At 45.4% G+C, this 26,956-nt stretch overlaps 1 long non-coding RNA gene across 2 annotated transcripts in view; it reads left to right on the forward strand.

The window, feature by feature from the left end:
* The window catches only part of LOC142859122 (uncharacterized), a 73,876-nt gene that overhangs the window by 33,984 nt on the left and 12,936 nt on the right, over positions 1-26,956 (forward strand). The window contains exon 3 of one of the 2 annotated variants that reach the window (XR_012912116.1): positions 13,234-13,438. The exons of the other annotated variant lie outside the window; for it this stretch is intronic. This is a non-coding gene — a long non-coding RNA (uncharacterized LOC142859122). The remainder of the gene's footprint in view (positions 1-13,233; positions 13,439-26,956) is intronic. 2 annotated transcript variants of the gene reach the window in all.

Genomic DNA, 26,956 nt, shown 5'->3' on the forward strand with positions numbered 1-26,956 from the left:
TTGGAAGAGATGAACTTTCATTTGAAACTTAGGTTCTGGAGAGTTTTCTAAACCCTCCCAAGAATGTGTGTCTTTCAGAATATTTCCCACAAGAAAATATAATAAATAAATATCAGGATATTTAGAGCAAACATAAATTTCGGAATTTCAGAAACAAATTCTGACGGGACTGAAATTTTGAGATGGGAAATTCATGGAGTGTCTGTGTTCAGGAGAGTATACGTGGATGCGCACATGGCAAAAGTCATGCGTTAATATCCGGGTTTTCTGAATAGCCACGACATCTTTTGGTGCTTATTTAGTGCTAAAAGAAAATCCCAAATTTTCCAGGACGGAAAAGAGAAATTCCGGTCTCTAAGCCTAATCCCTGCTGTGACCTGGGGCTTGGAATTTTGCTCATGAGCAGCTTGTCAATGGAAAAACTGATGGTTCTAAAAGGTTTAGGTAGTTACGTCTGAGTGACCCTAGGATAAATTGCGGGACCCTGAACCATTCCAGGGGACGGGGGAGACAGTTGTCTTTCAGAGTGTGTGGATTTGTAGGTGGTGTTGTTTGTTTCTGAAAATGAGTTCTTTGGAATCCTGTAAAGCTTAGGATTCTACCAGTGATGTGCCCAGGGCTGACGTACAGTGTGTTATGAGCCAACCATATAATCTGCTTTGTTTTAACAGTCAGCTTGCCTTAGAATTCACTAAGTAGCATAGGATGGCCTTGACCTCTTGGTGCTCTTTCTGCCTCAGTGTCCTTGGAACATGAATGTTGGGTGTTTATCACTGTGCCAGGCTAATCTCCCTTCACAACTGTGGGAGGTTGATGACTGTGGGCTGTGGTAGAGATTGCAAGGCAGTGAGATCTGCGTCGTTGCGACGTGCAGAGCCTATTATTTAAGGTTAGCGTACAAATAGTAAGGAAAGTGGTCATTCCACAGTCAGCTACGCTACGGCTTTTGGTGAAGAAGACCGTAGAGTAGGAGAGAGAGACAGGAGGACATTACAAATAGAGCCGTAGCAATGCACCATGCGGGGCTAGCAGACGGCAGACTCAGAGGGCCTAGCTTTCCAAACTGGCTCTGAGCTTGATGAGTCTGTTTATTCAGCCACAATATCAGACATTCCCTCTTCCTGCCCGAAGAAGTCCCTTTGAAGATCGGCTTTGCTGGGGAGCAGTTTCCCCTCGGACCAGCTCCTCCCGTGGCAGGACTAAAAGGAAAGAACTGGAAACGCTACAAGAATGTTCTTTAAAGCGATATTCCAGCACCACGTGAGGGGAGGATGAAATACCTCTACAAGATATATTTCCTGGTTGAGGTATTTTTTTCCTCTCTCAAGTCAATGTGACAGCGAACAAAGATGTCACATGAATGGGTTGGGGTCAGATGACTCAGGTACCTCCAGATCTGGGCAAGCAGGCTGAGGCTTGGGGGTGGGTGTGGGGTAAGAGATGGCTGGGCAAAGCCATAGCATTTTTAGCTTCTGTAGGCCTGGAGAGAGAGTTCACATCTGCCAAAGCTGGAGGAGATGCAGCAGGCACAGCAACCTCGTCCACAAGTCTTTATCTGCAAAGGACACTGTGGTGGTGACTTCTCAGGGGACCGGCCCACGTTTTCAAAGCAGAGCAACAGATAGAATGTTCTCCGGTGAACTGGGGCACAGGCTCATGATCAGACGGCACAATCCAGAGGTCAGCATTTTGTTCAGAGGTGTCACGTTCATTTCTTGGTTTCAGAGATACTCTTCTACCTTTTCAAAGGGTTTCATGGAGTCCTCATGTCAGCCCTGTGAAGTAGCTGGGGAGGATGGCAGTCTCCTGGGTGTTCCTCTTTGGAAATGGATATGACACAGAAGGAGACATGGTTTTGTAGCTCGTTACTGGCAGGGGCAGAATGACAAGCCAGGCCTCCTGGCTCTTGGACCAGGCCTCTTTCGTCACTGTTCTTGGGACCCATACATAGGGACAGTAGGGTGTCAGAAAAGAGGAGGTGGCATTCTTCTTCTGCTCCAAGACGCTGCTGGGACCCCAGATGGGCTCTGGGGGCCTGACCTTGGGGAGGAGACTCAAAGTGAAACCTTCCGAGGCTAAGTCTCCCGTTCTTCTCACACAGCTGACCACATCTGGAGTCGTCTCATTCAGGCTTCCTGCGTGCCCCATAGACCAGATGCTCTCTGGAATGCAAAGAGGCCTTTGTCCCTTCCATGTCTGAGCGGAACTCTCCAAGATGCCTGCTTTTCTCAGATGGAGGCAGGGTCCACACTCTTCTCCTGATGCCTGACCCAGACTCCTATGACCCACATTGGTCCTCAGGGCCCCGGGCGCGAGGCTCACACTTTGGGAATAGAGGTGCTCACACAGGTGCTTTAACCAATGCTAGGAACCAGGGTTTCCCTCTGGGGAGAGTGGAGTCTTGTCTGGCTTCTCGCTCCAAAGGGATGCAGGGAGATTGTGACTGTGGGCTGCGGGTCCTGCATCTGTGCGCAGCTTTCATCTTATCTTCCCCCCACATGTAGCCCTGAAGTTGCTCACCATCTGAGCCGTATCTTGTAATTGTTTTTGTCCTCTGAGGCTTCTGCATGTTTCAAATATCTGATGAGTGGATGGGAGCCTATTTCCAGTCAAACCCTTATCCAAGTGTCTCCCAGCCTGGAGTTCCAATCAGAGTCACCCGGGAAATGGATAGGGTGGTTTGAAATAACTCCCCAGATGACTCCACACGCTGCAAGGTTTGAGGAACTGTGTTTTGTCCCTTTCTCCTGACTTTGGAGAGTCTCTGCGACTTTGGTCAAGGCTACCTGTGCAAACAAACTCTTGGATCTGCAAAGGGTTTTGTGCTTTACAAAAGCACATTTCACGTCTCCCTTTGATGTCATTCTAAGTGAATGCAACTCACTAAAGCCAGGGGTCTTTCCCCATCCGGTTTACAAAGGAATGAAGGTCCTTGGTTTGTACTCTGCTGTCCCCCATCTCCTGTCCAGGCGCAGGATCCTCTCTACCATAGGCCCTGTGGCTCTGTGTCTTTGCCAGGCACGACTGCCCTCTGTGACATCTACACAAAGCTAGCTGAAGCCATAGCAGTCTGTGTCCCTAGGGAAGCTGATGGTCGGTAAATGGCTGAGACCACCAGCAACTTGTTCTTTCATGTAGAGACAGGACATTTAGAACAACACCTGTCCATTTCAAAGTGTCAAAGGCCCCGTGGGAAATGATGAATGATGAGAATCCATTCAGAGAAGGACAGTCTGCTTGTTGACCTGCAATTCATTAATAAATTAATTATTTTTTGTTTTTGAGGAGCTGGGGATTGGATGTAGGGCCTTGAACTTGTTAGGCAGTTGTTCTAGCAGTTAACTACAGCTTATGCTCCATATTTTAAAGAGTTGAGATAGGATCTTGTTAAGTTACAAACCCAAGCCAGCCTTAAAATTGTTCTGTACCCTGGGGAGAACATGTTACCCTCATGTCTCAGCCCGTGAGCCCCTGGGAAGAACATGCCATCCTCATGTCTCAGCCTTGTGAGCCCCTGGGAAGAATATGCTATCCTCATGTCTCAGCCCGTGAGCCCCTGGGAAGAACATGCTATCCTCATGTCTCAGCCCGTGAGCCCCTGGGAAGAACATGCTATCCTCATGTCTCAGCCCGTGAGCCCCTGGGAAGAACATGCTATCCTCATGTCTCAGCCCGTGAGCCCCTGGGGAGAACATGCTATCCTCATGTCTCAGCCCGTGAGCCCCTGGGAAGAACATGCTATCCTCATGTCTCAGCCCGTGAGCCCCTGGGAAGAACATGCCATCCTCATGTCTCAGCCCATGAGCCCCTGGGAAGAACATGCCATCCTCATGTCTCAGCCTTGTGAGCCCCTGGGGAGAACATGCTATCCTCATGTCTCAGCCCGTGAGCCCCTGGGAAGAACATGCTATCCTCATGTCTCAGCCCGTGAGCCCCTGGGAAGAACATGCTATCCTCATGTCTCAGCCCGTGAGCCCCTGGGAAGAACATGCTATCCTCATGTCTTAGCCCGTGAGCCCCTGGGAAGAACATGCTATCCTCATGTCTCAGCCCGTGAGCCCCTGAGGAGAACATGCTATCCTCATGTCTCAGCCTTGTGAGCCCCTGGGAAGAACATGCTATCCTCATGTCTCAGCCCGTGAGCCCCTGGGAAGAACATGCTATCCTCATGTCTCAGCCCGTGAGCCCCTGGGGAGAACATGCTATCCTCATGTCTCAGCCCGTGAGCCCCTGGGAAGAACATGCTATCCTCATGTCTCGGCCAGTGAGCCCCTGGGAAGAACATGCTATCCTCATGTCTCAGCCCGTGAGCCCCTGGGAAGAACATGCTACCCTCATGTCTCGGCCCGTGAGCCCCTGGGAAGAACATGCTACCCTCATGTCTCGGCCCGTGAGCCCCTGGGAAGAACATGCTATCCTCATGTCTCAGCCCGTGAGCCCCTGGGAAGAACATGCTATCCTCATGTCTCAGCCCGTGAGCCCCTGGGAAGAACATGCTATCCTCATGTCTTAGCCCGTGAGCCCCTGGGGAGAACATGCTATCCTCATGTCTCAGCCCGTGAGCCCCTGGGGAGAACATGCCATCCTCATGTCTCAGCCTGTGAGCCCCTGGGGAGAACATGCCATCCTCATGTCTCAGCCCGTGAGCCCCTGGGGAGAACATGCTATCCTCATGTCTCAGCCCGTGAGCCCCTGGGGAGAACATGCCATCCTCATGTCTCAGCCCGTGAGCCCCTGGGGAGAACATGCCATCCTCATGTCTCAGCCTTGTGAGACCCTGGGATGACGGTGTACCACCACACTCAGCTGTGACCTTTGTTTTAAAGCCCTGAACTCCTGATTTGTTTTCCTATCGAGTTTTTCCAGGAGTAATGGAAACTGGAGGGAAATAATGCTGTGGCCTCGAAACACACCCTGTGCTCTGGAGACCCAGGGACGTGACAATCTCCTGAGGTTGGCTGTTCAAGGTGTCTGTCTGCAAACCCAGTGACATGACAGTCTTCCGAGGTTGGCTGTCTGAGGTGTCTTTCTGGAGACCCAGGGACGTGGCAATTTCCTGAGGTTGGCTGTCTGAGGATCCAGTAATGACGGGGGAGAGTCTTCTGTTTTGTGTTAATTTCATTGGTTAAATAAAGAGACTGCCTTGGCCCTTTAATAGGACATAAAATTAGGTAGGCGAAGTAAACAGAACAGAATGCTGGGAGAAAGAAGCTGAGTCAAGGAGTCGCCATGATTCTCCTACCGGACACAGACGCAGGTTAAGATCTTCCTTGGTGAGACACCTCGTGGTGTTACAGGGATATTAGAAATGGGTTAGATCGATATGTAAGAGCTAGCCAATAAGAGGCTGGAACTAATGGGCCAGGCAGTGTTTAAAAGAATACAGTTTCCGTGTAATTATTTCGGGGCATAAGCTAGCCATGTGGGCGGCCGGGTGCCAGGGATGCAGCCCCGCTGCTCCCATTACAACACAGTAATGTGAAAATCTCCTGAGGTTGGCTCTTCAAGGTGTCTGTCTGGTTCATATAGCTAGAACAAAACGATTCCCTTGAGCTGGGAGGGCCCAAGAGTGGGTAAGGTGGACTTCACTTAACTCCAAAGAGCAGTAGGCTGCACATCTGGCTCAGGGGTCAAGAGGACACGTGTGTGACCTTACTTTCCACGACAAGTTAGCACCCATCAAGCGTAAGCACGGCTTTCTCTTCTCTCAAACTTTCTCTTTGATTGCTCGCTAAAATGCAGACAGGCATCAGAAACAGAAAGTTGTCAATTCGAAGAGAAGGTGGGCCTGACATTTCTGCTGGGCCACACTTCTCTTCCACTCAGCTGAGCAGGGACCCCATCGTTCATCGTGGAGTAATAGATGATTGATACGACTGCACCCTGATTAGAAAAGGCTTCATTTAACTTGTGCATGGTGCATGGAATTAGTTAAGGGTTGCATAGGAAAGGAAGTGATGGACTATTGTTCATACTAAATTATAATGACAGCCTTCCTAACACTGTGTATTTATTATGTAAGGAAAGAAAATGTCTGGTAAAATTCTGTATAGGTTAATAACACCTTCATAATCCACTCCTTCTTTTCTGTTGACTTGAATAGCCCTCCTACCGACTTTTAATGGATTATTAGAGTTAATTACATCAATTGCAATATAATTGATTCTTAAATACTATGTAGAAACCTCACACAATTATGGAAAAACAAAAGTTATCTAGACATCTCAAATCAAAAAAGATTTGGAATTCCTGAACATTTAATCCCTGATAATCACCAGTCAGTTTGGACATTAAGATTGTATGGTGTCTTGTTTTCTCTTTGCCAGGTTTTGACAGAATTGATAGTTTTACAACATTTATCTCAATACGCATGGAAATATAAGATTAAAGCTGTGAGAGCTATTTTTTTTTCTAAAAAAGAAAGATCTCTTCATGGTTTAAAAGCCGAAATGCATTACCTGATTCACGGTGACAGAAATAAACTCAAGGGAAAAATCAAAGGCGATTTGATGCTGGGCCTTAGAAATCCCTTCTCCACAGGAGTGTAGCTTCCTGGGGGTCTTAGGGTGTTTTATTCTAACTCGGGGGCCCTAAAATCTGACAAGGGAATGAGTCACCTGAAGGGGCAAAAAAGACTCTTCAGTGTTGCCACCGAGTCGGGCACAGCGTGTTTTCCTGTCCAAACCACTGGCTGAAGAGTGTTGTGTCTTTAGCAACCTGGCAATTGATGTCACAGAGATCAAAACAGGTGTATGTGGTAGAGTCATTTGATTGTGGCTCTTTCAGTTTTAACTGGTTTGGGGGGGACATGTCAGCGAGTATTGAAGATTATAAATGTGAGTTCCCTAAAGGACTCTTTCTACACAGATTAATTACGAGTGTTAGATCACTCTAAAATGGTTGGGAGATGGGTGCTGTAAACAGTGTTTGCCCATGCCTCCTGTGGCTGCTCAGTCATAGACTTAGCCTTTCCTGGCCTTCGTGTCCTTTCCTGTAAAGTGAGGAGAACGCCTGTAAGTCGTCCCTGAGTCTCCTGACCACCGTCACTGCTTAGGGCTTTTGTTGTTGACAGCAACTCATCTGACTCCAATACTATCTACACTATCCCAACTCATCTGACTCCAGTATTAGCTACACTATCCCAACTCATCTGACTCCAATACTATCTACACTATCCCAGCTCATCTGACTCCAATACTATCTACACTATCCCAACTCATCTGACTCCAATACTATCTACACTATCCCAACTCATCTGACTCCAATACTATCTACACTATCCCAACTCATCTGACTCCAATACTATCTACACTATCCCAACTCATCTGACTCCAATACTATCTACACTATCCCAACTCATCTGACTCCAGTATTAGCTACATTATCCCAGCTCATCTGACTCCAATACTATCTACACTATCCCAGCTCATCTGACTCCAATACTATCTACACTATCCCAACTCATCTGACTCCAGTATTAGCTACATTATCCCAACTCATCTGACTCCAATACTATCTACACTATCCCAACTCATCTGACTCCAATACTATCTACACTATCCCAACTCATCTGACTCCAATACTATCTACACTATCCCAACTCATCTGACTCCAATACTATCTACACTATCCCAGCTCATCTGACTCCAGTATTAGCTACACTGTCCCAACTCATCTGACTCCAATACTATCTACACTATCCCAGCTCATCTGACTCCAGTATTAGCTACACTATCCCAACTCATCTGACTCCAGTATTAGCTACACTATCCCAACTCATCTGACTCCAGTATTAGCTACACTATCCCAACTCATCTGACTCCAATACTATCTACACTATCCCAACTCATCTGACTCCAATACTATCTACACTATCCCAACTCATCTGACTCCAATACTATCTACACTATCCCAGCTCATCTGACTCCAATATTAGCTACACTGTCCCAACGCTTGTACATCCATGTGCTTTATGTGCTTACATGTGTGTTTTATAGTCTTCACGAGGTTTTAAAGCTCTGAGAGCCAGGCCAGGCTGTGTCCATCCCTAACCATGCGACACGCATGCCACAGAATAGTCTGCTTGGCTGACGGAGCAGCGGGTCAAAGGGAACACTTTCTGCTTGCTCCCTAAGAGACTGCATGATACCCCAAGAGTAATGACAGTATACTGTGTTGTCATTACTTTACAGAATGTTTATTTATTTGTGAGTGAGGGTCTTACTATGTAGACCCAGCTGGCCTCGAACTCAGAGAGATCTACCTGCCTCTGCCTCCTGAGTTCTGAGATTAAAAGCATGCATCATCATGCCTGGCTCCATTATTGCTATTTATTATTTTTGAGAGATTTATATGTGAGTGCACTGTGTTTACATCATTTCTACTCTTCCCCCACCACACTCTACACTCCATTCTTCCAGTGTCCCTCCCCTCCACGTCCCCCTCTCAAATTCATTCATCATCATCCTCTCTCTCTCTCTCTCTCTCTCTCTCTCTCTCTCTCTCTCTCTCTCTCACACACACACACACACACACAGAGCCTAATGAGTCTAATTAATATTGCCAATATATAATGGATCTCAGGCAATCTAACAGGGCTTTATCCCTGAAGAAAACCCACTCACCAACTCTCCCTCCCTCAGTAGCTCTTCAGCTTAAGGGTGGAGCTAAGAATTTTAGACCATTCTAGAGTGTTGGCTTATCCGTGTTGGACTGTCTGCTAGTGTGGTCCTATGTAAGCAGCCATATGTTGAGACATCATTGGTGCAGCATCCCGGTCATGCGCAGGAGAGCCTACTTTGCAGCAGTTCCTTTAGCCTCTGGCTTCTATACTCTTTCTGCAATGTTCCTGAGCTCTGAGTGTCAGAGTTATGCTACACATGTCCATTTGACAATAGACCTCCATGGTCTCTTAATAAACCATAACTATATATATATGCTACTTAATTTTATGTAACATGAATTGTGCTTTAATCAGATGCCAATAAGATGTAAAAATCTCATTTGGCTTTTCCATAAACTGAAATGCCATCCCATTTCTAACAAGACATTTAGATCTAACAAGACATTAGAATTGGATCAATTCATCATAAAGTTCCTGCAGAAGAGCAGTAAAAAACAGTTTCTTTTGTACAACCACAGACCTATCCCAGTAGCTGTCAAAGCAAACGGCTCATCTTAAACAATGCAACGCACGCAGCAAACGACAGAGAAATCAGTTCACCACAAAAGAGTCCAGAAGCAGACGCAGGACTGCGGAGGAATGGCGCGGTAAGTGGAGGCATTTCTGATCAGCAGCTCAACAGTAGATTGTTCCGTGCACAGTGCCGGGACAACTGTTTCTCCATCTGGACTCAAACTATACACAGAAGTAAATTCCAGATGGAACAGAACTCTGAACAGAAAACTCCAGATCTGGGTGAGTGCAGTAAGAAGCCACAAACACCTTTAAAAATGTAATCTCGAGTTAGAAGTGCTTTGTAAGCAAGGTGACAAAGCCAGAGGTCAGTAAGGAAGACCTGACAGACACGACGTCATTATAAAAAACTGTTAGAAAATTAATAGGCCTGACAAATTGGGACAAAGGTTTGACTTATACTTTAGAAAAGGGGTCAGATCCATTATTGAAAGAGTACATACAAGGTTTGTAGGCGAATGGGCAGGATACATCAAATGAGCAATTCTCAGAATAAATGCATGTGACTCGGGGACATCTGAATAACTGGTATAACCATGCTATGGTAAAAAGGGGCTGCCATTTCTACTACCAAGCCTTGGTTGGATATATCAGTTAATGAAGATACTGTATCTAGGCTACCAAGGACAGATATCAGTTGTGTTGCTAGGGGAAAAAAATGAAAGTTCTAAATCATCCCACATTATGTAATTTCTGTAATAGTTTAAATTTTAAAAATTATAATATTTTTAATAATTATCTGTACAATGCATACACACGTACAATGCATTTTGACCATAGCCACCCCCTCTTCCTCCTAAACTCCTCCTGGGTCCATCCTCCCACCTCAACCCATCTTCTTCCAACTTCATGTCCTCTTTGGTGGAGTTGGTTTTGGAGCATAGGTGCATATAAAATGAATTTTAGTAATTTATACGAATTGAATATCTGTGGCACAGTGGGTAACTCTTGAGGTAGCATTTGGATAGGAGTAAGTACATATCTTTTCTGCTGGAAAACCTTCCTCTTTTTTTGTGCTTGACTGAACCCTATTCAAGCCATGTGACTTATTTAGGAGGTAGTTAGGGCATTTAGCTGCACCAAGCGCTTGTGAGTGTGGTGTGGCGTTGTTTCAGAATCTCAGTGCATTCTGCTCAGGTTCTTTCGGTCAGTAGGTTCCCGTCTGACTCCGTGGTTCTAGCCTTCTTCTCAGAGCCTTCCGTACTTCAGAGTCTCTTGAGTTGTACAAGGACTGCCATAGAGAGGCTTTCCCATCAACTGTCCTGAGGCATCCAAGGTACCCCATCTGCCCCACGAGCTCTGGGTGCCAAATCGATCACAGCATCCTTGAACCCAGGAGTCAGCAGGGCAAAACAAGTCAGTGTAAACAAAGCCTTGAGTTTGCTTGCTGCCAGCTTTCAGTTGTTTGGTAGCAAGGGGTTAACTAGCTAGCTCTGACCTTCGGTCGTCTGGGTCTTTAAGGAAAGCTTTTCCCCCCATCTCAACAACGACTTCCTGTTCGTGGGAATCGGGAGGAAATGAAGCTGCGGCAGGAGGATGGGCCCACCCTTTTCCAGTCGTGTGGCTCATTTGTCAGGTGTCGTATTGGCACCTGGTGGCTTGTGTTGGCCCCCTGCCCACTCTTGCTGGGGAGTATCCAAATACTTGTAATAGGCAGTAGGAGACTTCAAAGGCATTTGCAAGAGAAAAGGATATTGTCATTAGGGAACTTAATGGAGAGCACTCCCAATCATTTAATGATGTCAAGATGAAAGGAAAAATTTAAAAACACATTATCCAGAGTTTTCGCTTATGTGTACTCTGACCCGTTAAAACAAAGCCATATAGTGTAGTTGGTTTAGTGAGAACATAGCCCCATGGGTACGTGTGTGCTGATTGCTTAGTTACCACGTTTGGGTGAGACTATCAAAGGTACCAGTTTTCATATGGATACTATAGGCGATTTCGCTGTGGGTATAGTCCCTGCTCTAACTCAGCTTCACATAGGGACTCTGTTGGCGTCTACTAATGGAGCTGTATCCTTTGACTCAAAGCAGGCAGCTCCTGCTCTGTTGAGTGGGTGTGGTAAATGAAAGGGACAGTGTGAGCTTTCCGAATTTATTAGGAATTCTGGATGGGCACAGCTGGTTCCGTCCTATACGTTTCTATTTCCAACAAGATATAATGACTGTGGTTGGAGAGAGGGTGCAGAAGTTAAGAGCACTGGTTATTCTTCCAGAGGACCAGGATTCAATTCCCAGCTCCTGTATGTCAGCTCACAACTATCTGTAATTTTAGTTCCAGGAGATCCAATGCTTTCTGTGGTCTCCATGACACTTCAGAAACATGTTGCACAGACATGCATGCAGAAGAAACACCCATACACATAAAATAATAACATATTGAAAAAGAAAGGAAAAGCCTTTTGTACAGTGATACAGGTAATTGTCCGGCAATCCAAGGTAAATTTATCTATGTGTGTGATTTGACTGAACTACGGCCAGAAGTCATTCAACCATAATAAAGTCTACACGACGCTGTGATCTCCTCCAGTTTCTGTGATTCATATAAACTGTCTTGGCTTGGTGCCTCCAAACCTCAGAGCATGATCAGCATTGTAGATATGAAAGATGGGTGGCAAAAAGAGGAGCATGGGATGTACTCACTCATATTTGGTTTCTAGCCTTAAACAAAGGACATTGAGCCTATAGTTAGTGATCCTAGAGAAGCTAAATAAGGAGAACCCAAAGAAAAACATATAGGCATCCTCCTGAATATTAGCCTTCATCAGGCGATGAAAGGAGACAGAGACAAAGACCCACATTGGAGCACTGGACTGAAATCTCAAGGTCCAAATCAGGAGCAGAAGGAGAGAGAGCACGAGCAAGGAACTCAGGACCGCAAAGGGTGCACCCACACACTGAGACAATGGGGATGTTCTACTGGGAACTCACCAAGGCCAGCTGGCCTGGGCCTGAAAAAGCCTGGGATAAAACCGGACTCGCTGAACATAGCGGACAATGAGGACTACTGAGAACTCAAGAACAATGGCAATGGGTTTCTGATCCTACTGCACGTACTGGCTTTGTAGGAGCCTAGGCAGTTTGGATGCTCACCTTACTAGAACTGGATGGAGGTGGGGGTTCCTTGGACTTTCCACTGGGCAGGGAACCCTGATTGCTCTTTGGGCTGAGGAAGGAGGGGGACTTGATTGGGGGAGGGGGAGAGAAATGGGAGGCTGTGGCGGGGAAGAGACAGAAATCTTTAATAAATAAATAAATTAAAAAAAACAAACAAACAAAAAAAAGAAAGATGGGTGGATCAGTCTCCCGAGGTATGTGTTTACGGACTCATTGCCTGTAAACCTCAGTCAGCCTGTTAATCAGACCATCAACAAGCTAACATTTTGATGACCTAACCTACAGCACCAGATAAATTTAATGCAGTTTTAATTGAAAAGATATTTGTTAGATATGTGTTATATCGAATAGGATTGGATTTGCTTTATTAGAGACAACATATGCCCAGACAGGCTGCACAGAGGCCCCTCACCTCTCAGTGTCGAAGAGGCAGAGGTAAACCATCTGTCCTTGCTGGCTCTCTCCCCTCTTCTCGTTCTAATGGTCCTCAATCTATAGGATGGTGCCCCCCACACTCAGGGCAGGACCTTCCCAGTCAATGGGCCACAGACACACCCTGAAATATTCTTTGCTGATCTCCCAGTTCAATCAAGTTGACAGTCACAGTCAACCACCACAATCTGGGTTGGCTGTATTGTCTGATGCTTAAAGCTAATTGGAAACATGAAGCTATGGACTAGTAGCTAAGGAGCCAAGAGAAGGTCTGGGTAACTGATGGTGGCCAGGGTCTGGCTTTCTGCAGGTCCAAACCCTGATTCTCAAGGCTGCTCTTGCTGGATTTCTGTTTCTCCTCCTTCCTCTCCAGCTTCACGATGGTTTGTATGCCTCACCCTGGCACAGCCAGTGTGTTGTATTCTGATTTTTTTGTCCGCATTCTCACTGTTTGTTGTTTTTCAAACCCGTTTCCTTCGTTTCTAGTTTTGAACACCTCTTCCTGCTTCAGGACCAGCTCAGCTCCTCATGTCCTCCAAAATGTTTTGCAAAGACTCTATCTCTCCCCCGTCTCTCTTCTCAAGCTCTCAAGCATTGCAGATTGATCATCTATATAAGCAAATCATGCACAAGTCTGCGCTGTTTAACCAGCCTTCCTTGTTCTGCCAGTGGCTATACACACGCCTAGAGGGTAAGGATCAATGTTCCTCTTGTACTAGTTAAGACTAATATTTAGCTGTTCAAACCCAAGGTCCCTAAACAGTGAATTTCAAAAGAGGGGTTTATTCTTCTCACAGTATGAGAGCATGGAGTAAGGTACTCAGGGCTGAATGGTGTGGTTCGATAGGACAAGAAAATGGCCTCTCTTCATACTTTTGCTCAGATTTAGCACAGATGTGCCATGTTAGGGTCACACACTGACTGATCTTCTTCAGATACAGCACCGGACAGTAAGGAGCAGCAACACAAGCAAAGGACAGCCCAGGCTTGCTGTGATGTGATGTGCCCCACCCCTTAACTTCTGCCTATCCTGTGTGTCAGCCATATAGGTGGCCCCTCCTTTTTGTAAGTGATGCTGAAAGTATTGGTTTAGTCCAATGTATAGATGTCCCCACAAAATATGTGCTGCTTAGGAAAGAGCTATGGACAACTAGTTTCCTAATGCTCACTTATTTGTCTCTATGATATGATGTGCATTTATAACGAATACCTCTGTATACAGAAATGTATGTAAATATGCCTATATGTGTACATATGCTTACAACTGTATGTATATACATTTCCTGAGGGAATTGGTTCTAGAACCCCACACAATGCCAAGCTCTGAGTATGAGTCCCATACATGAAATGGTGTATTTAATTGCATTTAACTACACATATCCCCCTATGCAATTCAACTCATCCTTAGTCTACTTTTTGCGTTTGAGACAAAAATCTCACACTGAAGCACCGACTGGTCTAGAAATTATTACGTAGCCCTGGCTGATCTTGAACTTGCAGTAATCTTTCTGCCTCAGCCTTTACAGTGCTGGAAATTGTTAACAATATCTAATACCAGCAGACACTATGTAAATAGTTGTCATAATGCGGGAGGGTAATAAAGGACAGAAACTGCCTGTACATAGATAGTTCTTTTGCAATAGTCTCAACCATACTTGGTTACAGTCACAAATCTAGGATCCATGGGTGCAGAAGGCCAACTCTACATTTAAATTTCTGTTCTTATTTTGACATAGATATTACATATATGTTATGCATTTTGTGTAGAGACAGAGGTGGAAGCAGAGAGACAGATTATACTTCATCTGTGTCCCTCTCTGGCTGTAGATACAGAGAAATGCCATGTCTCTATACTTGAAGAAAGATATGCACAGGTGGCATATTGTTGCAACTCACCAAAGCCCAATGATTGAAAACCTGGCCTAATAATCAGCGACTATATTAATTACCATGACCATTATGGCTAAAGACAAGTGGAAATTCCATAAGTGTCTATTGCCACTATTTGTATATAACTGATACAGGCCTTTTGTACTGCTATAGCCGGTTACTTTTAATCATCTAGCATTTATTGTGTATCTGTGCATGTGTGTGGGCACACAACAATCATCAGTTGCCAATAGCTACCGAGCCAAGGGCAGGAGTTCAAACTTCTTCCTCCATCCATGCTGGGGTGTTGTCTGGCTCGATATTGCTTAGATCTCATACCTAAGGTCACAGCCATTGTTGGTGCCAGTGTGTAGTGGCCCCGGACAGCTCAGTTCCACTGTATCCATCCACCACCTTTTCCTGCCTGATCCTGAGGCATGGCAAGCAATTTGATGCCAGGGCTTCGTGGTCTGTTTGCCTGAGCGTCACAAAGCGGGTGGGTGGAGGATCTGTGGTCTATCTACTCAGGGGCTGGCAATGCTGAGGACAGGAGGAACCATGACGTAGGACAATGGGGGGAAACGGTTAAAGGCAGACAGCACTCATCGGAGCTGCCTTGTTTGTTTTCTTTTGAAACCTTAAAGTTATCCAAATGGAGTGTTAATTTTTTTTAAAAAGGCTGTTTTCTTGGGAGAAGACAATATTTTGAAATGTTTTAATTTATGAGAGCCTGTCTTCTTCGGTCTCCCATTGCTGCACGAGCTTGAACAAATGTTCACCACAGCTAATTAATTAAGTTTGTGAGAGGACCAGCAGGGGACTGGAGACTTGAAGTAGAAGTGAGCATTTGACTATACACACGCTGCCTGCCTGAGAGACTTTATCTGGATCGAGCTGTTGCCGACTTATCCAAAGACATGCTGTATCTCTGGGAGGATCAGGCTTGGCAGGGAGTGAGAAACAAGGGCTCTCTCTGGCAGCTCTCATTCGTTTCCCGGGTTTTGCCTGGTTCTGTCCATACACTGTTATTCGAATGCCTTTTCTTGTGGATGAAGGTGATTCCATAGCCTTGTCTCAGAGAAAAGTGACCTCCAGGGGAGGAGAATTTTTTTTTTATGAGCTAGGCTCTTTATAAGTTCTTTTTTCCTCTACAAGAAGTCTTGTTTTACATATGAGGAAACCCAAACTCAGAGGACACAGCTCACACAGGCTCCATTTAGAAGCCATGGAGTGGGGGGGGGGGGGGGGATGTGAGCCCATCCTTGTCTGATCATTGGTCTTTTCAGTGGTACCCATGACACAGGGTGGCCAAAGATGGCAGGGCATCCTGGTAGCCTCCTCCTGTGTAATTTTGTGAACAGGTAAGGACAATCCAGGGAAAGACCCAGAGCCACAGAATTTAGAAAATGATCCTTATCCAGGATTTGTAGATTACTATCGAGCAATTCCAGGTCAGATAGATTTCTGAAAAAGATTTCCTAAACTATGGCCTTTGGGCTTCCGATTACAATGGGCTGGCCCTTCTTCCCTCAGAAATTAGAGTTCAGAATGAATATTGAAAAGAAGGTGAGGGCACTAATGTCAGAAAAGGAGATGGAATGGAAAAAGTTCAGAGGAGAGCCCAGGACAGCCTCAGGAGTCAGGAAACTTTGGGGCTCTGAGCAGAACAGCTGTGACCAGAAAAAGGAGGCTTTCTCCAACAGGGAGGTCATATAGAGGCGGAGACACCACCATCTTCCTGTTCCTACATCCGGGGGACCTCTCAAGGTCTTTGCTTTCCAGTCATCATGATGACGCGTTAACCTTGCCCAAAGCCGCCACTTCTATCTCATCACTTTGCCCTTCGCACTCAGGTATCACCATGGAGACTGAGACTCGCAGAGACGTTTGTTCGAAATGGTCCAGGCAGAGTCTCACTTGGCTTAGTTTGATTTGTGCTGCTGTGATGAACACCGTCACCAAGAGCAACTCGGGGAAGAAAAGGTTTATTGACTGAGAGTTTGGAGTCTATCATCAAGGGAAGCCAAGGAGGAAACCTGGAGGGAGGAATTGGAGCAGAAGCCGTAGAAGAATTCCGCTTCCTGGCTTGCTTCCAGGTGCATATTTAACTACCTCTATAGATCAGCCCAGGCCCAGCCTACCAGGGACGACATTGCCCACAGCACATCCACCTTAACAGGAATGGCACTGCCCACAGAGGCTGCACCCTTCTATGTCAATTACCATAAAAAATGCCCCCACAGATATCCCCATGGGGTAATCTGATGGAGGCAACTCCCTAATAGAGACCCCAAATTCCTGGGTCTATCAAGTTGACAGTCAAGTTTAGCCATCACAGGCTGGATCCTAATTCTTGTCCTAAACAATTGTTCCTAGAATATCTGGCACAATTGCATATGATTGTCTTAGAGATTAAACACATCAAGCATCCCATTGAGTCTTTCATTGAGTTTATGATGACTATTACCACTAAAAATTTATGAATGCAAAATCAAAATTACAGTATCTGAAGCTGGAGTTAGTGAAATAAAATACTGTGAAAACTTTTTACAAAACATAATCTTGATAAGGCGAGATATCCGAAATTTGACTAGATGAAGTGAAATCTGCCCACAGCTGAAAGCTCCTGCGGTCACAGATGACAATGCACAGTGGTGGGTGCTGTGAAAGATGGATTTCCTGCTGTCAAAACTGCTGACCAATAAACAACAGCGCTCCGTAAATTCCTACGAAAGAGTCAACTACATGAAAATGGTGCCAGTGAATTCAGATCGATATGGGGGAAACCAGCCAAGCCTTGACTGTGCTATACAGAAAATACTCTCGGAATTTGTTTGGGAATCTCACTTCTGAGCAGTTTGCAGCAAGCTTTTTGTTGTGCTTGAGTAACTACAAAATTAGAATAAAGCAGGAACATTTTCACTTAAAGTTTTTACTTATAAACACATTGTTATTAAGCCTTTGAGAATTTTGTGCTTGTGTATGATGTATTTTTATCATATTCACAACCACTTCTTCCCCTAACTCCTCCCAGATCAATCCCTCACACTCCCACCCCCTCCCCATTTCATACCCTTCTTTCTTTTTAACAAGTTACTGAATCCAATTTTTGCTTCCTATATATCCGTGAGCATGTGGCCATCCACTAGCGTGACAGCCTACCAGGGGTGACGTCTTTAAAGAAAATGGACTCTCCCTCCACGAGCAACCGTCCATTGTCCAAAGTTCCTTAGCTATGGGGAGGGACAGATCATGAGCCCCTCCCACTCTACGCTGCATTGTTGACTGGCTTGGTCTAGTGCAGGCAACCACAGCTCCGAGTTCATAAGTGCAGAGGTCCTGTCCAGAAGACCCGCTTCGATCCTGCTCCACCCTTCTCCAAGCTCTGACTCGTAGAATCTTCCCACACCCCTCTTTCTTGATGGTCCTTGAGCCTTGCTGAGCGGGTGTGATGGAGATGTCAGAGTCACACTTGTGGCTGAACACTGCACGGTGCTTATTCTCTGTGTTCTGACCAGTCGTGAGTTTCTGCATTAAACCCCCTCCAGTGCACAAAGAAACTTTTCTGATGAGGTCTCAGAGTTGTATTAAGCTATGGGTGTGGGGATAAAAATTAAGAGAACAGTTTGATTCTATGTCTATTTAGCAAAATTATAGTAGTAGATTCACCCCCTGGGGCCTATGAACTCGCAAACCATGGGCTCTTGGCTGGATTTACAGAGACTAGGTCTTGGAAAGTGAGCCTTAACTCTGAGCAGAAAGTGGTTGGTTACCCCCGTGACATTTATACCACTGTCATACCAAAGGCATATTTTACTACACTGATCAAACATTTTACTTTTAAAGATACTACAGGAGAAAGAAAACTGTTAGATAAATTAAAATTCCAGGGGGAAACCTTTCCATGTCAAAGCCAAGGACACTGGTCATTATCTTTCCTGGATACAACTGTAAACATGGATCAGTCAGATGCCAAGACCACTGGTCATTATCTTTCCTGGATACAACTGTAAACACAGATCAGTCAGACTTGGCTTAGACTGAGGGGCTTTACTGGGGAAAGACAATCCTACAGAAAGAGTGGGCCAGATGTGTCCTAGATGCCTCAGCCAATCACCTGGAAGGTCTTTTGCAGAGGAATGAAGTTTGGTGGAGGATGAGACTGAGAAGGCAGGCTGGAAAATCAGATAAAAATGTCTCATGGACTCAAAGTGCTTGGGAAATCACCTAGATGGAAGTTTCCACAGCAAACATGCAGCTATCACTCACAATTCCAAAGGAGAAAAACAGAATCTGACTGAAATGTATTTTGTTAGTGCCACCAAGTTTGCTTGATTTTGGACTAGAAACAGACGATCATAATATCTCCTCCTACTTAATGTGAAGCAGAAGACAGTGTGACTATATTCAACAATTGCCTCAAAGAAAATTGCCATACTGTGTCACAGAGGAAACAGAAATTTAAGGGCTAGAAGGATGGGTCAGTGGGTGAAGATACCTATCATCAGGGCAGGTGGCCTGTATTTGGTTGCTGGGACCCACGTGGTAGAAAGAGAGAACTGATTCCCACTGGTTGTGTTCAGACTTCTGCATACACCATATCATCATATCTCCACACACATAATTAATAAAAAATTAATAAATAAATATTTTATAGATGAGCTGGAGAGATGGCTAAGCAATTAAGAGCACTTGCTATTCTTGCAGAGGACCTGAGTTCAGATCCCAGCACTTACATTAAGGGCTCACAACTGCATGTAACTCCGGTTCCAGAGAATCTGACTCCTTCTTCTACCCTTACAGGTACTGCATGCTTGCAGTGTACATACACACAAGCAGGCACACATATAAGTAAAAATAAACTTAGGAAGATAAAAATTGAAAGAATTGAATGGATAAAAAGGAACATATGTGACATAAGTCTAATATATGTGTGAGTAGAAGTTCAGAGAATAGGGCAGCGTCTCAGAGTTTCTGTTGCTGTGAAGAGACAACATGACCACAGCAACTCTGTAAATATGCAAAGCTCTCTTTCAGTGGCCGTTACTTTTTCATGACAGGAGTTTCTTCGTGGCGAGAGGATGTGTACCTATGAGGCTGTGATGAGAGAATCAACCTGTTGCTCTTCCCTGGAACCAACGTTTATCACCAGTAACCTTGATCATCACTAGCATCTGCTACTGAGACAGATGCAAGCAGACCAGAGGGAACAGACAAGAACATCAGTCAGATCCCCTCATAATAGCAGGCAGATTTGAGTCACCCTACTTGGGTGCTGAGAACCAAATTCAGATCCAATGTAGGACCAGCAGGCACTTTTAACTACTGAACCATCTCTTCACTTCCTATATTTGCTTTTCTAGATTTACTCAAATGATATAAAAAATAAATGAAGACATGAATATTGCAAAAGAAGCCATCCCAGTGTAGAGACAAGCGGGCAGTAAGAACATGCTAGAACACCTGGGCGTCTATGGATTTCAAATGCCATCTTCTCTTTCTTTTGAAGATAGCTATATTTTCCTGGTTCAAATATTTGTCCACACCCATGCTGGGCTCTGCTGTGGCTCTCAAGGCTGTTTGCCTTCCTTCTGTTTTCTGTCTAGGTCCTCAGACAGTACTAGTCAACCCTGGTTCTGTATCAGGATTTCCATGCCTCTCAAATACATGGTCTAGGTCTGGGATTGGCTCCTGAAACCTGGAATCACCTACACACTCCTTTAGCATGGCCTTCTTCATTAGTTCACTTCTTCCACAGGGGCTGGAGATATCTGAACTGTGGCTTTTCCATTCAGGCTTTGAAGTTCCTTGCTTGCCTTGGTCATTTCCTCTGCTAGAGATAGATTTTAGTCTGGCATCTCTGGCTATTATCTGGAATTTGGCATATGTATACTAAAATTCATTCATTCATGACTTCCTTAATTTTAAAAAAAATCTTGAGAGCACTTTAATTTATTAATTTAGGACTTATTTGTATATGCTTGCGAAGTTCTGAGGACAATTCACAGGCATTATAGTTCTCTCCTTCCACTATGTGGGTCCCAGTCACGCATGGCAGCAGGTGTCCTTACTTATTGAGTCATCTCCTTGGCTCCTTAATGCATTTTTAACAATCATTAGCTATGTATCTGGCACCATGTTGCATGCTGAAAACAGAGTAGTGAACAAAATGGTAAGAGCCTGTCCTCAGAGAGTTTGTGCTCCTGTGGGGAGGGAGGTGTCAATTAATCAGACAAATACACATGCAATTACAAACTGTGACAATAACTCCAAAAGATGAGAAGAAAATTCTAAGTGGTAGCTTTGAGGATTTGCATCTCCTGTCTTCGTTAGGGTTTCTATTTCTGTGATAGAATGATGAGGGGTTCCCTTCTGTATTCTGTGAATATGTTTTACTACCATTGGCTAATAAAGAAGCTTCTTTGGCCTAATGGCAGAGCAGAATAAAGCTAGGTGGAAAGTCTTGTGGGAAGGAAGGGTCTACCACTGGCTGCGTTTGCCATCCTTGCCTATCCTGTGCGGCTAGATCTTGTCTCACCCAGTTTTACCCCAGGGTATATTGTGGGTGACCTGGTATGCTGGGATCTAGTAGGGACAAGACTTGAGGAAGCTCCACTGGTTTGAGGACCACTTTCCTGGTAGCCAAGTCAGCCACTCTGTCACCTCTACTTCTGGGGGTCCCCTTTTTGGTATCCTTTGCAATGGACCATGGCCACCCTCTTGGGTAACCAGATAGCTTTTAATGGGCTAAGACTTCTTCTTTCCTCATGGTTTCTTTTCCTGCTGCAGTCAGCAATCCTCTTTCCCTGTATAGAGCCCCATAGACAGGGAATGTTGCCAAAGCATAGGGCCTGTCAGCGTGTATGGTGGGAGTCTTGTCTTCTCCCAAGTGAAAGGCTTGGCTCAAAGCTGAAAGCTCAACTGGCTAAACTGGGGCTACCCTGTGACTCCTTATTGCTGGCATCAGGAAAGGTGTCGTGAAGTAGGACACGTTTTCTGTAGACATCCACCATTGTCTCCTCTGACCCTGTAGGTTCTGTTTTGGTTTTCAGAATGACTTACACCAAGTCATTTGATATCTCTTGATAAAAATATATGAAAACACATTTATGAGCCCTTTTGGGGTGTAATTTTATAATAGTCCTAAGTCTTATCTGCTGCCCTTGCTCACCTGATCCTATCTCGGACAAAACTGCTCCCATCTGTGAACAAGACCTTGTCTTCTTCACCAATGGAAGGTCAGTCAGATAAGGCCGGAGAGATCAGGTCAGTCAACTGGCAGGGTTGAGGGCTGACGTCTTGTGGAACCAAATGCAAGGTTGATCCAGAAGGAAGACTTGATACTGGGTCACCCGGGTGTCACATCCATCTCTGGGGGGGGGCCTCAAGAGGGCCTCCACAGAGTGTGGGACTCCAGAAACCATTAGTGCTCTAAAGTTCATTTGTCATTCTCTTTAACCAGCACAGCTGCGGCAGCTGTGGCCCTTACACACGCTGGCCATCTGGTGAAATGTGAAGTGACCTCTGCAAGAGTGCAAGGTGGAGGAATCTCAGCACTGCGTAGCCCGCCACACCCATTGATGGCCGCTGATGTCAGGACTGGTGTGCCGAAATAGGATGTGTTTCTGTAGAGATCTCCCACTGTCTCCTCCTACCTCCAAAGGTTTCAGGTTTTGTTTTCAGAATGACTTACACCTGGTCACTTGATATCTCTTGACAAAAATAAATATAGAAACATATTTATGATGCTTTCAGGGTGTGCTTATATAATTAAGGAGTAGAATGGTTCTGTTCTTTCCCTCGGCTCCCGGTGAAGCCCTCTGTTGAGCGGCCTCTTCCTTTCCCAAATGGCAGTTGCACGTCTTGCAGTCATCTTGGCTCTCCTCTTCCATCTGAGTGTGAACTTGACTTACACACTAATCATGTCTATTTTGATCTGCCAAGAAGGTGGCTATTTCCAGTAACACCTTTCTTATCCAGGAAGGGACTCAATTATTTTTGCCTCTGAGATGATCAACTTTAGTTGACTTACTAAGAGCACAGGACAGAGAGGATGGGCATCCTCTTTCTACCACTGAGAAGTCTGGAGCAGCTCGCACTCAAGCACAAATTCTTCTCTCTCTCCGAATAGCATTGGCCAACATTAGCATGCAAATACTTGCAAAGTGAAAAATAATACACTTCCCCAGTTCCTCATCCCTGGGTGGGGGGCAGGGTGGGAGGGGAATCAGGACAGGAGACAGGAAGACAGGGTCTGTCCATGGTGCAATCACATGAGCTTGACACGGAGCTACATGTCCTCTGGAGCAGTATCATGTGGGGTGTCAGCCAAATCCCGACCTTGCTCTCTGTAAGTGAGTAACTGTGAAACACCTGCAGTGATGTCAGGCTGGGTTGGTGGTCTGGCTTTCAGTGTTTGTTGTATTGTATGTTTGTAATGCCTCATTTGGACCGTGTTGCGCTCCTACTCCATTGGTATCTGCAGACATCAAGACACTGTCCTGGTTTGGGGTTATGAGCAGTGACTAGCCCCTTGATTTCAAGAGATGAGCAGCCCATAGGATTCCTTCTTCCCTGAATTCTCCTGCCCACTGAAGGCATAAGGAAAGCTGGAGTGATGCTCAGGTCGCGGAAGGCAGCGCCTGGCCCTGTGTGCATCTGGAAGGCGTGTCTCCTTTGACATCTTCTTTTGCATTCTTCCTGTTGCTCAAGCTCGTCTCACTCCCTTCTGTGTCCAACCTTTACTCAAAGCTTTCAGTTAGTTGTTTCAGTGTTTCCACGAATCCAGGCTTTTAGTTTTAGATGTGGGTGCTGGCCCTTCTAGGGACCTGCTTGGTCATCGTTTATAGTTTGGTGGGTAAAGAGGCAGCAGGTACAATGGAAATAGTCGGGGTTATAGCAAAAGGCTGCAGGGGTCCGTCCTAGCTCTGCACCAGCTGCTGATAGCTCTTGGCCTTGGACATGCTCTTGCCTGGGGCTTCAGGGTCCTCATCAATGGGGTAAAGATAGCACAGGGTCCCCATCGCTCATCTCACTTCCCCTCCGTGGAATTTGCTGGTTCTCTGTGGGTTTGCCACGTTAGGAAGCACCAGCCTTGTGTCTCTGTTTCTTTTGAGAAACTTTTATTCTTTAACAAATAAGGAGGGAGTGTGAGGGAAAAGCCCCGAGGTAGATGTCATGTAACTTTTCTTGGGGAGACATGAACAAATATCCATTCACCCCAGATAGGGAATCAAGGAGAAATCAAAGAAATAAGTCTTCCCAAATCTAGCTTAGTGAAACAGTGAGATCATTGCAGTAACTTACAGGATCATGGGAGATGCAAATGCAGTGACATCACTGAAGTCCTGCTCCGGCATGGGAGATGACCCACAAAAGCTGAGTCCTCGGAGCTCCCTGCCCATCTCACAGGCAGCTCAGCAGAAGAGCCCCAGCCCACCAGTTGCTACTGTTGCTCTAACTTTTGGTGGTGGGGGAGGAGGGCAATAGAGTTTGTGAGCTGTGCAAGTTTTAGGAGCTTCCCGAGACTTGTGGATTATTTGCTTCCTAAACCTTATCATTTCTGTTTACTTCCTGAGTCTTAACGAGCCTTCTTCTAGTAGGGACTGTTACAATTCTGAAGGAATTGCAACACTTGATTTTTCAAATGCAGTAGTATAACGAGGGCAAAATCTATTTTATTAAGCTGTGGCTTTAGCTTACAAATAAGATCCGACCTCCTGCCTTGAAGGGGAAGCAGTATTTTCTACCAGCTAGGAGAATGCTTCAAAGTGGAGTTCGCTGTTGATCTTAGGGATTGTACTTCAAGGCAGGACATAATATTATTCAAGTAAAACTGTACTTTTGGAAGGAAAAGGTTAAGGTTGGCTACTGATATTCATCAGGAGATGGATATTTAATCTTTAATCTCTCGTCCGAGGCCTTCACTTTGGATCAACTCATTATCCCGAATAAACGATGCGTCATTCCCATTATTCATGTTTCACTGCTGCCAGAGTATCTGGACCTGGTGTTAGTGGGGCCATTCATTTCAGCCCATTCAGTATTAATCCCCCTGCTCACATCTTTCCTGTCCTACGTGCCGTTCCTTGTTTGCTTTTATGTTTTCTGCAGAATGTTTATAAAAGGATAATCTTTTACAAAGCAGACAGAATTTTTGTGTATGAACGGCTCTGTTTAAATGCCTCATTGATATAGCATCTGAAAACTCCAGTAGTCAGCAAGCCCTGAGCTGTTGAGCCGACGGAAAACATGAGAACTGCTCTCTCCGTGCAGGAGCAAAGGTGACGGAAGGGGCCCTGGCTTTGTGGTCATAGGCACATAGAGCCTTCATAGCCCCAACAGACAGGGGCGCCCGGAACTTAGAGGGGAATAAGGCAAGCTGCGTTGAGCTCACCTGGTCAGGGTGAAGGGTGTAATGGCTTTATGACGTCTTTGCTGCAATTTTCTCAGACTGTGTTGTGGTTATGCAAACCCTGATTCATATGTTCGCCTGCCCCAGTTTTTGCTAAACCCATTTGAATGTGCGGAGAGTGACCATGCGATGCCGCTCAGTGGCTCCTTTATGTCTGCCCTATAGAGAAGCAGTAGAAACCAAGAAGGAAGCTACATAGAAGAAAAGCTTCTTCCTTTCTCTTCTCCATCTTCTCTCTCCTGGACCTGGGACCATATCCAGACAGCTCTCTTGCTTGGAAGAGGTAGACACCATTGCATTCTATTATGGACAAAGAAGGCTCTTTTGTGGAAATTTGCATGGGGTCACAAATATGCCACCAATGAAAAGCCTTAACAGATGGACTCTGAGAATAGGAATGTGTTAAAGGAAAAAAAAATTAATTTCAGTGGAACAGGGTGGCAAGCCTGGCCTTGGTGGAAGCTGAGCACAGGAAGCCACACTAAGCAAACACTCTGTCCTTTAGTGCGCGTTCAGCTGGTAGAGAGAGACGCGTGCCCATATCTGAGACACAGGCTGTACTTGGGCTTGTGGTTGGCAGGGCTGTAGGAGGAAAAAATAAAACCTCCCAAGTTGCACAGTGCCAGAATAATATGTGTCTCCTTCAAAGAGGGGTTCTCTCCAGCAAATTGATCATTTTGATAGCTCAATAGGAAGGCTTGTTGTTTTCCAAGGCATGTCTTTTGCATAGGCGAGAATTTTTGCTAACATTTTTTACATTTCTTAGGGAAAAACTAAAAACAGACATGTGGTTGTGTCATTCCAATGACACAGACCCTGAAATACTAAGGGTCTGCCAAAATCTCTTCTAAGATCTCGGCTATAAAAACACTCAGAATTTACCCATCAAGACTCCAACAACGAGAGACATTATTTGGGATTTTGTTTTAGCCAATTGCTCCTATTGTTGGCCATTTGTTGCAGTGTTAATTAGGGTAAATGCTTGTCTGAGCCTGCGGTCCCCACCAAGATGAGGCCAGCAAACTATAGAGAAGGAACTTCCTAAGGTGCTCTGTGTAGTCTTTGAGAAATTGACAACCAAAGAGTAGATCTTCTAAATCTAAAGGTCTGTGTTTAGATTGGGTAGCAACTGGGAGAGACCGGGCAATTCCCATAGCAAGGCTGGGTCAAGTGCAGTGTCTACAGACAAAATGACTAGGAACTATGACAAAGAGTTCACTTCTAACTGCAGGGAAACTGAGGGTGGCTCCTTCGACTTTGAACAGCTCCTTCAGAACACGCAAGACAGCTCGGGAGGGGCAGCTCTGCTTACTCCATGGGTGTCGATTTTAATGGTGCATTTATGATTTGGGGGCAGGGCTGTTTGTGTGTGCACGTGAGGTCATAAGTCAATACAGAATGTCTTCTTTACTATTTTGGTTTTTGAGACAAGGTCTCTCACTGAGCCCGGAGCTGGCGCAAATCACCTAGACTAATGGGTCAGTGATCTTGAGGGAGATGCCTCTCTCTCTTTCTTCGGGACTGGGATTAGAAGCAGTGCACTGTGGCGCCTGAGTGTTTAAAAACTTGTGTATTGGAGATGGATATCCATGCTGTTTGCATGGCTATATCCACTTTATTGACTGAGCCATCTCTCCAACCTGTGATAACTTATTTGGAACTTCATTTGTCCAGTGCTATTCCTCTTTTCCCTCTACAGATACTTGGTCAAGCCTTCCTCCTTTATTTCATTCTTTTACTCCCCCCCCCACTCCTTTTTCTCTCTCATTTCCCTTCTTCATCTCAGAGCGACTGGAGGTCATGTTGCGTCCAGACGCCCTGATCTCCTCTTCTGAATGTTTGCAGTGTTATTATAGGCAAACACAGGCAGCACCCAAAGCATCCAGGGTGAGGACAGCCAGTCCAGCTCATTTCGCAGTTTGGCAT

The sequence above is a fragment of the Microtus pennsylvanicus genome, chromosome 10 (genome assembly GCF_037038515.1).
Source record: "Microtus pennsylvanicus isolate mMicPen1 chromosome 10, mMicPen1.hap1, whole genome shotgun sequence".
Classification (NCBI taxonomy): domain Eukaryota; kingdom Metazoa; phylum Chordata; class Mammalia; order Rodentia; family Cricetidae; genus Microtus; species Microtus pennsylvanicus.